Raw genomic sequence first — 6,937 nt, forward strand, 5'->3', positions numbered from 1 at the left:
CATACAGAATATTAAGAGTAGTTAATAGTATTTCGTAGCATAATATGAACTCATTTATAAAAGCTTTTTCTTCATATTAGCGTTTTATAAGTTTAAATTCGGGTAGTACCTACCCGTTAAGTTCATACTTAGTAGCTAATATACAATTCAACTACTACAATTCTATATGAAAAACTGATTATAATAATATTTCGCGTTCAAACTTTTATACAATATTTTACAAATTTACAATACCGCTTATTTTACATAAAGCATGAAATATAGCACACAATAACTTTGATACAAGATAGTTGTGAAGATAATTCTAGCTAGTACACAAGTCGTTCAGCAAAGGCAATAAAGACACGTAATTCATACGTCCAGAAACAAGTCATGCATTCTGGTTTTACTAGGACTACTTCCCATCCTTGGTCTTGTGGAACATAACCGTTATGGCCGTTGATAAGACAGCATGTTGTAACGTTGTCAAAGGGACGAGGGTTACGTAATGTCCAACAGTCCCGTAACAATCTAAAAATCTCATTTCTTACCCCAATTACCGACTCCGTCACTTGTGGAAACGTTTTGTTTAATAGTTGTAGCCCGATGTTCTTGTTCTCACTTTGGTGAGAAGCGAACATTACTAATCTGTAAGCATAACATGCTTCTTTATGTTGCATGTTAGCCGCTTTTTCTAAATCACGAAGTCCAATATTCGGATATATTGAGTCAAAATAATTTCTTAACCCGTTGCGTAAAATAGCATTTGGGTTCCCCGCAATATATGCGTCAAAGTAAACACATCGTAACTTATGGGTTTCCCAATGTGATATCCCCCATCTTTCAAACGAAAGTCTCTTATAAACCAAGACATTCTTGGAACGTTCTTCGAATGTCTTACAAACTGATCTCGCCTTAAATAGTTGTGCCGAGGAATTCTGACCGACTCTAGACAAGATTTCATCAATCATGTCTCCGGGTAGGTCTCTTAAAATATTGGGTTGTCTATCCATTTTGTGTTTTTATACTGTAAAATAGACAAGAGTTAGATTCATAAAAAAAATACTTATTAATACAAGCAATTTTTACATATATCATAAAGCATAAGCACACTATATTACATATATTACACCACACGAATACAACTATCTTATTCCGACTCGCTTGTTTCTTCTTCTTCGGTTTTGGTTCGTTTTGCCAAGTTTCTAGGGATATATGATGTTCCCCTAATACGAGCCGTAATTTTCCACATTGGTTTAGAAAAAACCTGGTGGTTTAGAGGTTCCCGGGTCATTGTTACAACTTAAGGACTTCGGGGGTTGACGATACATATAAAGTTCATCGGGGTTGGAATTAGATTTCTCTATTTTTATGCCCTTTCCCTTATTATTTTCTTTTTCCTTTTTAAATTCAGTTGGGGTAATTTCTATAACATCATCGGAATTCTCGTCGAAATCCGATTCATCGGAGAATTGGTAATCCTCCCAATATTTTGCTTCCTTGGCGGAAACACCATTGACCATAATTAACCTTGGTCGGTTGGTTGAGGATTTTCTTTTACTTAACCGTTTTATTATTTCCCCCACCGGTTCTATTTCTTCATCCGGTTCCGATTCTTCTTCCGGTTCCGATTCTTCTTCCGATTCCGACTCTTCTTCCGGTTCCTCTTCGGGAACTTGTGAATCAGTCCACGAATCATTCCAATTTACATTTGACTCTTCATTATTATTAGGTGAGTCAATGGGACTTGTTCTAAAGGTAGACATCTATCACATAATATCAAACGCGTTAAGAGATTAATATATCACATAATATTCACATGTTAAAAATATATAGTTTCCAACAAAATTTGTTAAGCAATCATTTTTCAAGTAAACACGGTAGAAGTCCAGACTCACTAATGCATCCTAACAAACTCGATAAGACACACTAATGCAAAATTCTGGTTCTCTAAGACCAACGCTCTGATACCAACTGAAATGTCCCGTTCTTATTGATTAAAAACGTTCCATATTAATTGATTTCGTTGCGAGGTTTTGACCTCTATATGAGACGTTTTTCAAAGACTGCATTCATTTTTAAAACAAACCATAACCTTTATTTCATAGATAAAGGTTTTAAAAAACTTTACGTAGATTATCAAATAATGATAATCTAAAATATCCTGTTTACACACGACCATTACATAATGGTTTACAATACAAATATGTTACAACAAAATAAGTTTCTTGAATGCAGTTTTTACATAATATCATACAAGCATGGACTCCAAATCTCGTCCTTATTTAAGTATGCGACAGTGGAAGCTCTTAATAATCACCTGAGAATAAACATGCTTAAAACGTCAACAAAAATGTTGGTGAGTTATAGGTTTAACCTATATATATCAAATCATAATAATAGACCACAAGATTTCATATTTCAATACACATCCCATACATAGAGATAAAAATCATTCATATGGTGAACACCTGGTAACCGACATTAACAAGATGCATATATAAGAATATCCCCATCATTCCGGGACACCCTTCGGATATGATATAAATTTCGAAGTACTTAAGCATCCGGTACTTTGGATGGGGTTTGTTAGGCCCAATAGATCTATCTTTAGGATTCGCGTCAATTAGGGTGTCTGTTCCCTAATTCTTAGATTACCAGACTTAATAAAAAGGGGCATATTCGATTTCAATAATTCAACCATAGAATGTAGTTTCACGTACTTGTGTCTATTTTGTAAATCATTTATAAAACCTGCATGTATTCTCATCCCAAAAATATTAGATTTTAAAAGTGGGACTATAACTCACTTTCACAGATTTTTACTTCGTCGGGAAGTAAGACTTGGCCACTGGTTAATTCAAGAACCTATAACAATATATACATATATATCAAAGTATGTTCAAAATATATTTACAACACTTTTAATATATTTTGGTGTTTTAAGTTTATTAAGTCAGCTGTCCTCGTTAGTAACCTACAACTAGTTGTCCACAGTTAGATGTACAGAAATAAATCGATAAATATTATCTTGAATCAATCCACGACCCAATGTATACGTATCTCAGTATTGATCACAACTCAAACTATATATATTTTGGGAATCAACCTCAACCCTGTATAGCTAACTCCAACATTCACATATAGAGTGTCTATGGTTGTTCCGAAATATATATAGATGTGTCGACATGATAGGTCAAAACATTGTATACGTGTCTATGGTATCTCAAGATTACATAATATACAATACAAGTTGATTAAGTTATGGTTGGAATAGATTTGTTACCAATTTTCACGTAGATAAAATGAGAAAAATTATCCAATCTTGTTTTACCCATAACTTCTTCATTTTAAATCCGTTTTGAGTGAATCAAATTGCTATAGTTTCATATTGAACTCTATTTTATGAATCTAAACAGAAAAAGTATAGGTTTATAGTCGGAAAAATAAGTTACAAGTCATTTTTGTAAAGGTAGTCATTTCAGTCGAAAGAACGACGTCTAGATGACCATTTTAGAAAACATACTTCCACTTTGAGTTTAACCATAATTTTTGGATATAGTTTCATGTTCATAATAAAAATCATTTTCCCCGAATAACAACTTTTAAATCAAAGTTTATCATAGTTTTTAATTAACTAACCCAAAACAGCCCGCGGTGTTACTACGACGGCGTAAATCCGGTTTTACGGTGTTTTTCGTATTTCCAGGTTTTAAATCATTAAGTTAGCATATCATATAGATATAGAACATGTGTTTAGTTGATTTTAAAAGTCAAGTTAGAAGAATTAACTTTTGTTTGCGAACAAGTTTAGAATTAACTAAACTATGTTCTAGTGATTACAAGTTTAAACCTTCGAATAAGATAGCTTTATATGTATGAATCGAATGATGTTATGAACATCATTACTACCTTACGTTCCTTGGATAAACCTACTGGAAAAGAGAAAAGTGGATCTAGCTTCAATGGATCCTTGGATGGCTCGAAGTTCTTGAAGCAGAATCATGACACGAAAACAAGTTCAAGTAAGATCATCACTTGAAATAAGATTGTTATAGTTATAGAAATTGAACCAAAGTTTGAATATGATTATTACCTTGTATTAGAATGATAACCTACTGTAAGAAACAAAGATTTCTTGAGGTTGGATGATCACCTTACAAGATTGGAAGTGAGCTAGCAAACTTGAAAGTATTCTTGATTTTATGAAACTAAAACTTTTGGAATTTATGAAGAACACTTAGAACTTGAAGATAGAACTTGAGAGAGATTAATTAGATGAAGAAAATTGAAGAATGAAAGTGTTTGTAGGTGTTTTTGGTCGTTGGTTTATGGATTAGATATAAAGGATATGTAATTTTGTTTTCATGTAAATAAGTCATGAATGATTACTCATATTTTTGTAATTTTATGAGATATTTCATGCTAGTTGCCAAATGATGGTTCCCACATGTGTTAGGTGACTCACATGGGCTGCTAAGAGCTGATCATTGGAGTGTATATACCAATAGTACATACATCTAAAAGCTGTATATTGTACGAGTACGAATACGGGTGCATACGAGTAGAATTGTTGATGAAACTGAACGAGGATGTAATTGTAAGCATTTTTGTTAAGTAGAAGTATTTTGATAAGTGTATTGAAGTCTTTCAAAAGTGTATAAATACATATTAAAACACTACATGTATATACATTTTAACTGAGTCGTTAAGTCATCGTTAGTCGTTACATGTAAGTGTTGTTTTGAAACCTTTAGGTTAACGATCTTGTTAAATGTTGTTAACCCAATGTTTATAATATCAAATGAGATTTTAAATTATTATATTATCATGATATTATCATGTATGAATATCTCTTAATATTATATATATACATTAAATGTCTTTACAACGATAATCGTTACATATATGTCTCGTTTAAAAATCATTAAGTTGGTAGTCTTGTTTTTACATATGTAGTTTATTGTTAATATACTTAATGATATGTTTACTTATCATAGTATCATGTTAACTATATATATATCCATATATATGTCATCATATAGTTTTTACAAGTTTTAACGTTCGTGAATCACCGGTCAACTTGGGTGGTCAATTGCCTATATGAAACATATTTCAATTAATCAAGTCTTAACAAGTTTGATTGCTTAACATGTTGGAAACATTTAATCATGTAAATATCAATCTCAATTAATATATATAAACATGGAAAAGTTCGGGTCACTACACCAAGGTCATGCCATTACTCAACCAGACATTAATGCGCCAGATTATGAAATCAAAGGACAAATCCTACACATGGTAACTAATCAATGCCAATTTAGTGGTGCGCCGAAGGAAGATCCAAACGAACATCTTCGTACCTTTAATAAGATCTGTACTCTATTCAAAATCAGAGAAGTTGAGGATGAACAGATCTATCTCATGTTATTTCCCTGGACTTTAAAGGGAGAAGCCAAAGATTGGTTAGAATCGTTACCTGAAGGGGCGATTGATACATGGGATGTCTTAGTTGAAAAATTTCTTAAACAATTCTTTCCGGCATCTAAAGCCGTGAGACTTCAAGGAGAAATTGTTACGTTTACGCAAAAGCCAAATGAAACTTTATATGAAGCGTGGACAAGATTTGAAAAATTGTTGAGAGGATGTCCTCAACATGGATTAGACACTTATCAAATAGTGCAAATATTCTACCAAGGATGCGATATTACTACACGAAAAGACATCGATATAGCAGCTGGTGGTTCCATTATGAAGAAAACCGCAACTGAAGCTTACAAAATTATTGATAACACTGTTTCCCACTTACATGAGTGGCATCAAGAAAAAGACATCGTTAGATCATCTAAAGCGGCTAGAGCCGATTCTAGCCATGACTTTGATTCTATTTCCGCAAAGTTAGATACTTTCGAGAGACGAATGGAAAAGATGACTAAAGATATTCACGTAATACGAATTAGTTGTGAGCAGTGTAGAGGACCAAATTTGACAAAAGATTGTCTCAGTATTGAACAAACAATGGAACAAAGAGAGAATGTTTCATACATGAACCAAAGGCCTGAAAATAATTATCAGAATAATTATCAACCGCCAAGACCAAACTATAATCAGAATTATAACCGAAATGTTCCATACAACAACCAACAAGGTCCTAGCAATCAACAAGTATTTAATAATACTTACAACCAACAAAGACCTATTTTTCAAAATAAACCACCACAAACCGATGATAAAAAGCCAAATTTAGAAGATATGATGTCGAAGCTAGTTGAATCTCAAACGCAATTTTTCACATCTCAGAAACAAACCAATGAACAAAATGCTCAAGCATTTAGAAATCAACAAGCTTCTATACAAAATCTGAAACAATAAGTAAGTAACCTAGCAAGGTTGATAGGTGAAAGAAAACTGGAGAGTCTACCTAGCGATACAAATGCTAACCTCCAGAACGAAACAGCTAAAGCCATTACTACAAGAAGTGGTATTACACTTAAACCACCTGAAATACCTGTAATTTATGATGACTCTATTCCTACTACACAGGCACCACAGCCTGAGCAAGATAAGCAAACAGAACCGATAGTTGAAAAGGTTAATGAAGATAACACAGTTAAGGCTATACCTTATGTTAAACGATACCAACCACCACTTCCTTACCCGAGTAAAATGAGAAAAGAAAGACTTGAAGCCGAGCAATCCAAATTCGTGGATATGTTTAAATAAATAAATGTCAATCTTCCTTTCATTGATGTGATTTCAGGAATGCCTAGATATGCTAAATTTCTGAAAGATCTAATCACAAATAGAAAGAAAATGGAAGAACTCTTAGCTGTTACAATGAATGCTAATTGTTCTGCAATGCTGTTGAATAAACTACCAAAAAAACTCTCTGATCCAGGAAGTTTCACAATTCCATGTTTTCTGGGTAGTCTTAGTTCAATAGAAGCATTGTCAGACT

At 33.1% G+C, this 6,937-nt stretch overlaps 1 non-coding gene across 1 annotated transcript; it reads right to left on the reverse strand.

Moving 5' to 3' along the window:
• Positions 1-5,535: 5,535 nt before the first annotated feature.
• On the reverse strand, positions 5,536-5,642 carry LOC139856642 (small nucleolar RNA R71). The gene has a single exon (XR_011762110.1). It is a non-coding gene; the product is annotated as a small nucleolar RNA R71 (small nucleolar RNA).
• Between the last annotated feature and the right edge of the window lie 1,295 nt (positions 5,643-6,937).

This window comes from Rutidosis leptorrhynchoides, chromosome 6 (genome assembly GCF_046630445.1).
Source record: "Rutidosis leptorrhynchoides isolate AG116_Rl617_1_P2 chromosome 6, CSIRO_AGI_Rlap_v1, whole genome shotgun sequence".
In the NCBI taxonomy this organism is placed as follows: domain Eukaryota; kingdom Viridiplantae; phylum Streptophyta; class Magnoliopsida; order Asterales; family Asteraceae; genus Rutidosis; species Rutidosis leptorrhynchoides.